The 13,066-nt window shown below is 37.0% G+C and overlaps 1 protein-coding gene and 1 long non-coding RNA gene across 2 annotated transcripts in view; one reads left to right on the top strand and one right to left on the bottom strand.

Moving 5' to 3' along the window:
- Pdk1 (Phosphoinositide-dependent kinase 1) overlaps window positions 1-13,066 on the bottom strand; it is a 152,545-nt gene that overhangs the window by 44,189 nt on the left and 95,290 nt on the right. The window lies entirely within an intron of this gene.
- LOC141430029 (uncharacterized) lies at window positions 4,361-4,998 on the top strand. Its single transcript, XR_012451595.1, has 2 exons — window positions 4,361-4,672; window positions 4,722-4,998. It is a non-coding gene; the product is annotated as an uncharacterized lncRNA (long non-coding RNA).

The following is a 13,066-nucleotide window of genomic DNA, read 5'->3' as shown; positions in this document are numbered from 1 at the left end:
TCTGTCAATTGTTTAACCGCGTTGTTTATCTTGCAGCTACATCAATAGCTCATCTACCAAATGCTAGATCGTATCAGATGTTTTATATATCTTACGATAGCGGTCGTTCACAATTTTTTAAAGTCCATGTATTCCGAGGGCCCGGGTTCGAATCCCGGATGTTTGTACTTGATGGATGCTCTACGTAATTACGTACTTGTATTTGGTTTTATAAGTTTTTTGCCTAGACCTTTATACCCTAGGTCAATTGGTGTAAATTATAGCGCGGAATTCATATTTGTTTATTTATCTACTGCAACGACAATATCTCGTTCATCCGACATGAGATAGCATCATAGTAGTAGGCCGGTGCGTAGAGATGACGCTCCTATCTCACGGAGAAACCGAGTGTATAGGTAGGCGATACAACATAATGGCACCTTGCATAAACAAACAGATTTAGTATGTGAGCGTGCCCTCGTGATTGCGCCGGGCGTGGAGCCAAGGCGGCATGCAGCGGCGTCGTCGGCGAAGGCGAGGTCGCGCGCGTCATACATCCATCTCATAGCTCATCATTGGCTATGAATAGTACACAAGTCATTCCTCGAATTCCGCCAATGTAAACAACTCAGTCACGCTTGCAAAAGCAACTATTGTGCAACCAGGCCGGTGGACGCTTTCCAATGAGTGTGTGTTTGCGAACGAGTCATACCGACTGGCAAAACAACTAAAATGATTTTTCAACAACAATTTTCCTTGTGCATCTGTGTTTTCATTCATCCACAAAATGAACTAATAAGCTACTTAATCTATGTTCACATAGATAACCTATTGAAAGTTTCCCAAAGTTAGTTAGCGCTACATTGGACTGGTTACAAATTTATACTGTTAGGTAATATTAATATGTATTATATATCACCCACTAAAAATAGCGAAAAAAGTGCATATTGGTTGTGTGGGATTTATTAAAAAAGTGACTAGTCTATATCTCATTGCTTTATCATTAAAACGTAACTTTTTTCCTGAAACATTAGAACAGATGATTAAATACTTAAACTCTAAACAAATATAAACAGGATACTTGGTTGTAACCTGGTCGATGGGATAATACTCGAAATAACGCGTTGTCTTAGAGATAAAACAAAACTAGATTGATTGTCCCTGAAAACACCCATTATAGCAAATTACATAGAAATCGGAGTCATTTCCGCGATCTCCGAAATATAAACATTTAAAGGTATTTAATACAAACGGTTTTACAACACTCGCCGAAGGAAATACATATACCTACATAAAATTAGTTATGCAAATATCTACATCTATATTATATTTACATGAATTTTTTGTGGTTGAATCGAGTTCCAAGTTGTATAACACTCTAAGATCATGCGTCCTACAATCGTACTACAGCAGCCAGAGCATCATGTGCTCGAGTGATACAGACTGCCAGTGTTATTATTATAAAAACACTACCTACACTACATTATATAGGTATATGAGTGTTTTTAACAAATTACTACACAGTTATGACTGTCACAGTTGTTTATAAAAACAATCAAGTGTACAAACGCGTTTGTTTAATGTAAATAAAACGAGATATTAATTTGATGGTTATTACTGTTATTAGTATATGGTTGACAACGATTAAAATATTTTGAATATCTCTTCTCTCAGCAGAGATAGAAAACAATAAAATCACGTATTAGTCATTGTTTTTCATGACACACAAATTTGAATACCTACCTACATATGTATTTAATTTGTGTTTGTGGTCATAGATGTTACCATATCGCCAATAGGAAACAGCACCATTAAGTATTAGAATTATGGTAGTAAATAGTGTGTGTGATGACTAAATATTGACTATTGATGTCGATGATAACGATTTTGGACCGGCCAATCATAGAGCAGCGATCGCAGTGCTTTTGCATGTATTTATTTTCAAACAAATTATATGACATTTCCACTCTTTTGATCATAATGATCGATGACAAACAATAACAAATCATATTATACAAGCATGACGCCTGTATGACGATCTGACATCATTTTCGATCTTAATTTGAGCAAGTCATTACTAATCAACGGCCGCGGAGTCCCTTTTATAATCACTATACAGTGTGGCTCATTTAGATCGGTCAGTATGGGAAAGTCTGAAACTATAAGACATACGAAGATCTGTTCTTAGGAACCATGTCATCGATTTAAGTGACAAGAAAAACTGCATTCAGTCAAACATTAAAAAAAACTTGTTCTCAGTACGGGAATCGAAACAGGAAAAAAAACTTACATTATTTCTATTTGGATATCGATAGTGTAGGTCATAAGCAATATTATTTAAATGCATGAATGCAGTTTTTCTTGTTATTAAAATCGATAACATGGTTCCTAAGAACAGATCTTCGTATGTCTTATAGTTTCAGACTTTCCAAGGGCGTCACCAGGGGAAGCAGCTGCCCCCTCCCCCTCCCTAAATTTAAAGCAACCAAACCAAAGTACTAAGTATTTGACTTGACTTGTTTGATTGATCATTCCCGTACTTCGAAACCGAAACTCAAATGAATTCACCAATTCCCATAAATACCTGCAATTCATATCGACCATCGGCAATCGGCAGGCGACGCCCTTGAAACTTTCCCATACTGACCGATCTAAATGAGTCACCTGTATATCTTTCATAGTAATAAATGATACCATTATAAGATTTAGCTTATTATTTAATTACTATCAGACTCCTGACTCCTTATAACAAAAATAACTATATGTATATATGCTTGAAAAATAGGAACATCAAAAGCGCAGGTTGCAGGTAAAGTATATCGAGTAGGTAGAGTAATAAAGTAAGTTTCGCGGACACGGGCAATGCGCTTGCGCGCTTCATCAACAGTAAACACGGTGCAACGCTCGAGGCAAACAACTCCAAGAATATTCCGCCGGACTCTGCTCCGACACAAACACAGGAAATGCCCCGCTTCTTACAACCACATACCAAACACATGCATGCACACATACGAACAGAGCGAGAGCGTAAGCTGTCATATTCACTGTAAATATGTGATTAACACTGCGTACGAGGACGAGGAAAGTTCAAACGTAACACATCGAGAACAGAATGAGTTTACAATACCTATAAATTTCCCCGTGAACATAAACACAAAATAAAATTCAATTTGTCAAATTGAAGTCATTGTATATCATCGTGGTATGGACGCGGGGATAATTAATGGCGCTAAGGTCCTTACGTGGCACACGCGTGAAGGTAGGTGTACTGTAGACACATCACGTGCTTGAAACTCATAATTTAAAAGCAGCGAACCATAAAGAGAGTAATGTCATCGACTTGCACTAGGACAAGCCATTTGTTTATAGGCAGAGTTACAAAAGACAGTCAATGAGGGTTTTCACAGAGGCGAAATATCGATAGATGGCGTTAGTATCGTGAGGTCCGTTTGACGTTTGCTTGCGATTGTCTCATTTAGTTTTTTAACCAATCACGAGCAAACGTCAAACGGACCTCACGATACTAACGCCATCTATCGATATTTTGCTTCTGTGAAAACCCTCATTTTTATTCGAAAAACAAATTCATTTTGTTACTTTACCCCATTGAATTTCATGAATGTATGAAGTTAAAATAGCTTGCAACAAGAGAGCAAAGTTGTTTTTTGATGCGAGTGTTGATTTTGAATCCCGAGTAAGCGTGTGATTCTAGGTTAGAATCCTGAGAGCAGCGAGGGATTCCAACACACGAGATGCAATAAAAACTTTGGTCTCGTGCGACACATATACAACTTTTTACCATAGCAGCGAGAACATATTTTAAAGGTTAAAATAAAACCACATATATTTACAAAACAAACATAATAAAAAAAAAACAAAGTATAATCCGATTATTAAGAAAGAAATATAGTAATCACATTTAAAACCTTTTCTCAAAAAATAATACGTACATTGTCGCCAAAACATTATTTAAAAGTCACCAGAAAGTTAAGAATGCCAGACAATGAACAAAAGTCTCCGATAAGTAGAGATCGAGGTTTTGATTTCGGAACGATAGTGTCCAGTAGGTAGGTACGATACAAATCTCATACCTACTCATAATGTGTATTGTAATTTGAACTTAGGACTCTAAATTTTATTAGTTTTTGTTTGTTCCTTTTTTTGTTTATTTTTTGTGAATTTTTGTCGCCCTCCGTGAAGTCGCCAAGCGGTCACAGCGGAAGACCAGCGTTGGCCTCTACGTCCAACACTATGCTGAGCTGAGATCTCTTCGCGATTTCGCAAATATCTACTTAATACTTGCTTTTATTCTGTGTTAGTATGTAATTTGCGAAGTGCGAATAAAGATTTCTATTCTATTCTATGGTGTACTGCCTTTTCGGCGAAATATGTTTCGCCAAATTTCACTTAGCAACCAATCTTTCGCCAAAGTTTCAATTGGCAAACAATTCGTTGGCATAACTTTACTCCGCATTTTTCTTATTACGCAACAATTTTATATTGCAAAATTTTACTTCATCACACTTTTATGTGGCAAATAATTATGTAGCAAATGATTGGCTTAGGCGAATAACAAATTGTCAAATAACATTTGGCCAATTTTTATAATGCAAAGTTTTACTTTAAAATTTGTGCGAGCGAGCGAAGCGAGCGAGCAAGACGGCTCGGAGCAGAAGCGACTTGGATAGTTTAGGTTCAGAAGGCTAAGGCGGGAGCGAAGCGGAGCGTAGCTCCCGCCTTAGCCTTCGATGTTAGGTTTTTTTTTATAGCAGCCAGGATAACTGCCACTAGGAAAGTAGGTTGTATGTCATTCAATATGTTGCTAAGTTAAGGTATGCCAATCAATACGTTTGACCAAAACATAAATGACATCTTAAAAAAATCCCAGGTAATAATTTGCATAATAATAATTTATTAAATGATTAGTTGGGAAATGATATCAGTGCGAAATGTTGAGTTGGGAAATAACATTTCGCCTAAATAAAAATATGGGATAAATAGTTTGGGAGCTAATAATTTGCTAAATAATTTTCGCCGAATCATTAGTAAACCCTATTCTATAATATTGTTGAACCTTTATATATGATTTTATTAGGATTTATTTTATATTGTTTAAAACATAAATATACTGAAATAGATTAGTTGCAAATTCATTCAGTTTGACAAATGCCTTTTCGGCGAAATATGTTTCGCCAAATTTCACTTAGCAACCAACCTTTCGCCGAAGTTTCATTTGGCAAACCAATCCTTGGCAAAACTTTACTTCGCATTTTTCTTATTTCGCAACATTTTTATATAGCAAAATTTCGCTTTATCACACTTTTATGTGGCAAACAATTATGTAGCAAATGATTAGCTAAGGCAAATAACAAATAGTCATATAACATTTGGCAATTTTTTATACATAAGGTAGGTATATCAGTTATGATATATAATAAAATGAATAAATGTTAAATTATGTGGCGGTGAGCGAGCGAAGCGAGCGAACAAGACTAGACTAGGCAGAAGCTATTTGGATAGGTTAGGTTCAGAAGGCTAAGCCTTCTTTCTATGTTAGGTTTTTTTTTGTAACAGAATGGAAAATATGAATGGCTGGCTTGGTTATTTGCTTGCTTAATTAAGGAATGCCAATCAACGCATTTGACGAAAACACAAATGACATCTTAAAAAAAACCCAGGTAATAATTTGCATAATAATCATTTATCAAATCATTAGTTGGGAAATGATATCAGTGCGAAATGTTGAGTTGGGAAATGAAATTTCGCCTAAATAAAAATATGGGAAACCTAAATAGTTTGAGTTAATAATTTTTCTAAATAATTTTCGCCAAAACATTAGTAAACCTTGACAAATATTTATTCCAACTAAAAGGTAGGCACTCAGGAAGTATACGGAATACTTTTATAAAAAAAAAATCAAATGCAGCGGCTTTTGTGCAGCGAGGTGAAAACAGCGGGATTTTTTTAAATATTTTTGGAAATATTTCGCTGTCACGTATATCGACATATTTTTAATACTATACATTTGTAATCAAAACATTTTTTTTTTAATTTGGTTGGTGTTATGATATAGGTTACTTTTGCATAATTAAAAAGTAAAAAAAAACTTGAAAAAATGTAGTTGAGCGGGAATTTCGTTAATTTTTTGTTGGTTTTGTTAAGTAATTTGTCTTTGTAGTTTTTTTAATAAAAATCGAACTTAGTATCGATTTTCGTGTTGAAGTGAAAGTGACAGATCAAAGTGAAGTTCAAATATTTGGACTTCAGTGAGTAAACCAAGCATTGTCCTCAGCATTTAAAAAAAATAGTTAAAAATTTACTGTCTCACGGAGTGGATGCGATTTTGCTCACTGATGTTTAATAGCAAAACCTGCCTGTTTGAGGTGCTGAGGTGAAAACAATATTACTGTTTTTAGCCCTTAGCTGTTCGTAAACAACTCAATCACAATAATTAACAATCACCATTAATAAGTATATATTAATATCCAAAACAAGAAAATAGTTTAAACATGTTAATGTTAATATTCACGCTATTTGGATTTTTATGATGTTGGAAAGAATGAAAAAAAAAAACAACGACTGCAGACAAATTAAATTCTCAAATAATGGCCTGCCCACTTAAATAAATAACAAAGCCACTTAATGCCATGCCGTGTTAAAACGAGGCCATCTTGTTTATTTCATGTAGATTGCATGTTTTATATTATACTAAATAATGGCTAGTGTAGATGGAGGAGTCAGTAAGAATTGAAAACAAAATAATTTTGTTATTTAGATGGGACATGAATAAACAACGCTCCACGGCGTCGGTGACATATACGTTAAACACCACTTGATTCACTTGATTAAAACGAATACATAATACAACATGTTAAAAATAGTTTTTACATCAAACCGTTCTCGACATAAGCCAAACAGTCTAAAATAGCTTGAAAGGCACATTTTCTGTCTTCATAAAAAGGTATCCTTAAAGCGGTCTTCAACCTGCTAATGACGACTTCGTAAAAAAAACTATTAAACGTGTTTTTTTCGTCTCATGACCTTAATAAACGTAGTGTTGTTCGTAAAGAAGGAAGTTTTTGCGATGAATGTCAGTAACCAGAGCCGGTCACTCACCGGCATGGTTCACATCGCAGCTAATCCAGTGACCATGGTCTTTGCAAATGGCTATTATATTGAACCAATACATAAAACTAGTTTTGTATGATGATATATATCTATACCTATAAAACAGTACCGTGACTGACTGATTGACAGACAACGCACAGCTTAAACTACTAGTGCTAGAGACTTGAAATTTGGCATACATGTAAGTCGAGTGTTGTAGAGGTGCAATAAGGAAGGATTTTTCGAAATTCCCACGGGATAGGGAAATATCTAAACTTTTTTTGTTTCTTTGTTTGTAGTTGAATCTCTGAAACTATTGAGCCTTTTAAAAATTCTTTCACCGTTAGTAAGCTACACTATCCTTAATTGACTAGGTTACTTTTTATCCGGGATTATGCAAAATTCCCTCGGGATAAAAAAAACTGATTTAAAAAAAAAGTTTAAGCGACGGTACGTCGATGTGTTTATTTTGATTAATACGCCTCGCTAAGGTCGAGAAATCATAAATTTAATGATCCAAGTTGATGTTTGCCCAGGTAAAACTCAACTTTTGTTTCTTGATCTGTTCACCCAATTAGACAAAAGATACACGTCTTATTAACAATAACAATCTTAATAAGCATAAACAAATACAATTTTACAAGATTTCATCTAGTCTCGATATAAAAAAAAGTGATGAGGTAGGTAAATCTGACGTTGACGTTGTCAAAATTTTGTTGTGCGTTGCGTGGTTTGCATAGGTACATAGGCGGTTTGGTTCTTTCTTGCTCTGAAACTTAAAATATAAGACTTCTACGACGATTTTGGCTATTAATACGGGTACTGATTCTGGACTACAGATAAATACGACACCTGGCTTTCTTACGGATACGGCGGATGATCATAATATTGACGATTTGGAACGAAATATTTATCCGGTGCCTTCGATGAATAATTTTTGCAATTAGGCACGAAACACTATTTGATATATTTCGAAGGGGTATATATACTTCGTCTATCCATTCGGGTCTATCCATTTCGATCACAACTACGGGCTGCTAAAATCTTATTTGAATCAATAATAACACTTACATGTCGGTCGTTCGTTATCCGTCAAGTGTCAATACGAAGGCTGCCTTTTAAGATCTGTCGTTTGCAAACCTCCCGTGATAATAAAAAAAAACTATTATCATCTTAAAATATCTATATAATAATATATTATTTTACTTCGTGAAGACCAAAAAATGGCTCGCAAAACTCTGCGGCAATTCAACCGAGGAGACTCTAAACACGTTTATGACATTATCAGTGATGACGAATCTTGGATATATATGCCTACGATCCGGATTCTTAACAGCAGTCGACTGTTTGGGTGTTCCAAGATGAGCCAAAACAAAACCGACTAAGTTAACGAAGCACTTCAAAAAAATAGTCGCCACGTTTGTAGCGAAAATTGGCCACGTTGCCACCATCGTGCTCAAGGATCGTAAAACAGTTAATGCTGACTGGTATACCAGTGTTTGTTTACCTGAAGTTATCGGCGAGTTCCGAAAAAATAACCCAAGACGTCGTATAGTACTGCGTCACGATAATGCGAGCTTGCACACGCCCGCCCGCCCGACAATTGCGTTTTTAAAAGAGCAAAACGTCGAGAATCTGGAACACCCGCCGTACAGCCCAGACGTAAGCTCTAATGATTTCTTCACTTTTCCAAAATTCAAGCAACGACTTCTTGGTCAACGGTACCGGAGGCCAGAAGAAGCGGTTGTGGCATACAAAACGGCCATTTTGGAGACCACGACTTCGGAATGGAATAAATGTTTCGAAAACTGGTAAACTTAAATTGTCTTCAGTTTTACCAAACGACACAACTTAAAGGGCAACCCTCGTATCAATGTCAAATTAAAAATTATGACAGTTCTTTTTTCTGGCGAAAAAGGAAATACAGACATATATTCTGTGGTAGTATTGGCAAATTTAGATAATATTTTTTTTACTTCTTGTATTTTTTTAAATATGGAGAAATAAAATAAAATAAATCTTTTTTTCGTGTTCAGGAGGCAAAATTCTTTCGATTCCTTTAGTAATTTTCATGTGTCAAAAAAATGAAATCTCGTCAATTACGAGTAGGTACATACATGCGAGTAACGAATATTATAAGATTATCATCACTATAAGTAAGACTACTTACGTACGGCACCTTTGTGAACGGGTAAAATACCGGCATGAATATTTATTAAGATAAGTATACTTATTTATAAACGCCTTTCAACACTTTTGGCAAAATCAACCTTGTTTTGCGACTTATTATCACAGACAGAGCACATCGTTCTCTTAATGACGCCAAATTGTTTCAGAACTTGTTTTTATCCTTCTGCATGTACATTACCCACTATCTGTTGCATTAAAAACATCCAATTAAGAAATATCAGTGAAGTTGATTCAAAAAGCATATGTTGCTAAGTACAAAAAATAAATAATATAATGGCTGGGAATTCATTCATCTCGTCAATAATAAACCTATTTCCTTTACATAGTAAAAAATTAAGTCACTTTCCGCCGCCATACATGCTTAAGCTACGACGCAGAAAGACACAGATACACTTTAAGGGCAACACACACAGAGAGCGGGCGCGGGTCGGGTCGTGTCCGCCGCGGGAGCCGCGCGGTTCGTTGTATTCACACAGAGAGCGGGTCGGACCCGCGACGGGCCCGCAGCGGTTATCAATGTTGCCAGTTTAGTGACTTTGTCCCTAGAAGTGACGGCTTTTGCTTAAATCTTAGCGACCAAAAAAAAGTTTTGACAAAAAAAAGGGTTTCTCTGGCGACTTTTTGAGTACAAATTAAAACAGTTCTAGAACTAATAATAAATTGTATTTAGTAATAAAGTTACACTATCTACGTAAACTTATAATGGATACGACATTTTTGTCAACTCGACACAGAATTATACAGTGCCGCGAGATATATGTGGTTTTAACACAAAAGTAAAACAGACTCCAAAAAATAAAAAAAAATAACAATTAATGGAACCGACTACAAAACCCTTCAAAATATTTTCCTAGGTGTACCTACTAGCTCGAATTCGGTGCCTCAGCACGAGCCAGCATAAATAATTGAAATAAAAAAAACCCTAGCTCTACACGAGCCGCGTGTGAGTGAACACGAGTTATGCGATAGACAGAGAAGTACAAAGTAGGCACGATTCTTATGCCAAAACGTCACTTTTGTAGGGTAATGAGGCTTCTGTACTTGAACTATTACTTATTTTGTGGTTCCGTAGCCGAAATGGCAAAAACGGAACCCATATAGTTTCGCCATGTCTGTCTGTCTGTCTGTCCGTCCGCGGCTTTGCTCAGGGACTATCTATGCTAGAAAGCTGTAATTTTGCACGGATATATAATGAAAACTATTCCGAAAAAATTATACTTACAATGAAAAATTTTAAAAAAACGTGTTTTTATGTACAATAAAGAGTTTTACAATTCAATACAATACAATACATTTTATGGGTACCTCCCATAGACGTAAAGTAGAGATTTTTTTGTATGTAAGTATGTAAGCCGGTGGGTGGAAAATTTAAAAAAAAAAACTGGATATATCAAACTTACAATCCTGCCTGATGTCATTATACGACATGTTGCTGTGTGTGTAATCATTCACTTCAATTCTTGTGGCACTACCTATACTAACATGTTTTAGGGGGATTTCCAATTAATTATAGCAATTTTCGGGGTTTTTAACTTAAGTTTAAGGGATAAATATTTTTGAGAGTTGGTAACTCTGCGCTCGGCCCGCGCGCTGTTTGTGACGACGGGCGACGGGCGCGGGCCCGCGCACGACCCGCGCCCGCGCCCGCGTTCTGTGTGAAGGCGTCCATATACCGCCATGCTAATACGCCCGTCGCGGGCCCGCGCACGACCCGCGCCCGCTCTCTGTGTGTGTTGCCCTTTAATGTGTAGTATAAACATAGCCTTTACTCGTACGCTTCGCACGCGTAACTATTAGGCCTAGCAATTGAATTAAAATACCGGGATTTTGCAAAAATTGCCGTAAGAATCCTGAATAATTACATCGTGAATTACACTAACGTTGCATAAAAAACCCTTAAAATTTTGGGATCCTGATCCTGTAGGAATTTGAGATAAAAAGAAACCTGTGTTATTCCAGAATTTCCCGACATCCAGCTATCAAATTTTTCGGTTCGTTATACTGCATATAATTTTTCTTTTTCCCAGCAAAACGTTTGCTCATTCGTTCGTTTTTAGGGCTCCGTAGCCAAAATGTATAAAATATACCTAAACTTGAAATATTCCGTACAAAACACGAAATCTTTAGAAAAATATTATTTAATTTTCTCGTAATGGCTACGGAACTCTATTTCGGGCGTGTCCGACACGCTCTTGGCCGGTTTTAAGCGAAATGAAATCCTGGCTCCCTCCCGACCCGTGGCTAGCGCACATGAAAAACTTTTTCGTTTTCGTATAATTAAATTATATTTGCTCTTGACTGTACGGAAACTTCGGTCCGCGACTCTAGACGTCTAGACTTGCACTTGATTGTTTTTTTTTTTAAAACATGGATATACTCAATATGAGACAAGGCAGCACGCAAGTATCACCAATAACTGGCAGATACATTTTCGTAAGCTGCAGAAACCTATCGATGAATTTATTGCGTCAATTTGCCCATTTCAATTTAATACCTAGTGGCATTGGAATAATTGCTATTAATTTCAATACTTTCGAGTAAGTGTTAAAGGTTACGAAAAAATGCACTGCAGCAATGGTTCAATGAAATATAAGTTTCAGGGTCCCGTACCCGAAGGGTAACAACCAAAAAGTACCCCATTACTGTCACTTTGTTTACCGTCTGTCTGTCACGGGGTTGTATCCTGTTTCTGGCCGATACAACAAGTAGTATTTGTTAAAAATGTGATTTTTAATACAAGCTTCTTTAGCTGACTGTACTTGCAATGCACTGCTTGCGTTGCACTGTTATCTAAACTGCATTTTCGTACCAAAATTCAAATCGCAGCCATTAACCATTGAGGAGTTCTTTTCTATGCAGAAAATTCTGGCTGGACTACCAAGATGTCACTGACAGATTAATCTATTGCCACTAGATTTATATACGTATGCCAAATTTGAGGAGAAACTCTAGGTTTGAGCAGCAACCCCAAGCAAAAGTGGCCTCACTCGAGCTTACCGTACTCGGTCCGATACTGCTGCGCGTCGCGGCGTCAGCCGAAAGACGTCAGCAAAAACAAATATTGACAGCGTTTTCGCCAGTCTGCTGGGCTACTCCGAAACTCGAAACTCGAAGTTCGTATCGTGCGGTCCCTCTGACACTTACACTGTTTGATACGAGAGCGAGAGGGACCGCACGACACGAACTTCGAGTTACGAGTTTCGTAGTAGCCTTGCTGGTACGAGTATGTCGACGACGTACTGTAACAATTACATTGTGGAAATTTACACGCTCTGTCGCAAGGCGCCGCTGAAAAGTAGCGCCTTGCTTCAGTCTAGGCTGCTCCGTAAATGTGCTCTTGCGCTGGTCACGCTCAACTTGAGTATAATCACTCTATAAGCAAACAAGCGTACTTCGTTGAGAGCAGACGTGCATTTGGTTAAAATCACTATTTAAATAAATTCTTTATTCACAATCAAGTTAAAGTTAACCCTGTAACTTCGTGGCGTTAGGTCGGTTTTTGGTGTGCCGCAACTGACGTTAGATACGACCCTATTATCAGTGAACGGTAAGCAGCAGCAGTGCATACGCAGACACAATGATGCGCGTACGTCACTCCCCGACTAAACAAGGTATGAGCGGAAGCGGAAATAGCTCCAATTCGCAACCAGACCTATCTACATTATCGCAGGATGAATTGTTCGACGAATATGTTAATAAAGGAAAAAGAAAACAACCTGAATGCGATTTGAAAGCTGAGATACAAAGTCTTCGGGACGAGATGAGGTCTTTGTTTAAAGATATTGCTATA

The sequence above is a fragment of the Choristoneura fumiferana genome, chromosome 8 (assembly GCF_025370935.1).
Source record: "Choristoneura fumiferana chromosome 8, NRCan_CFum_1, whole genome shotgun sequence".
In the NCBI taxonomy this organism is placed as follows: Eukaryota; Metazoa; Arthropoda; class Insecta; order Lepidoptera; family Tortricidae; genus Choristoneura; species Choristoneura fumiferana.
Note: the sequence above shows the minus strand (reverse complement) of the source record. Positions and strands in the feature narration are given on the sequence as shown.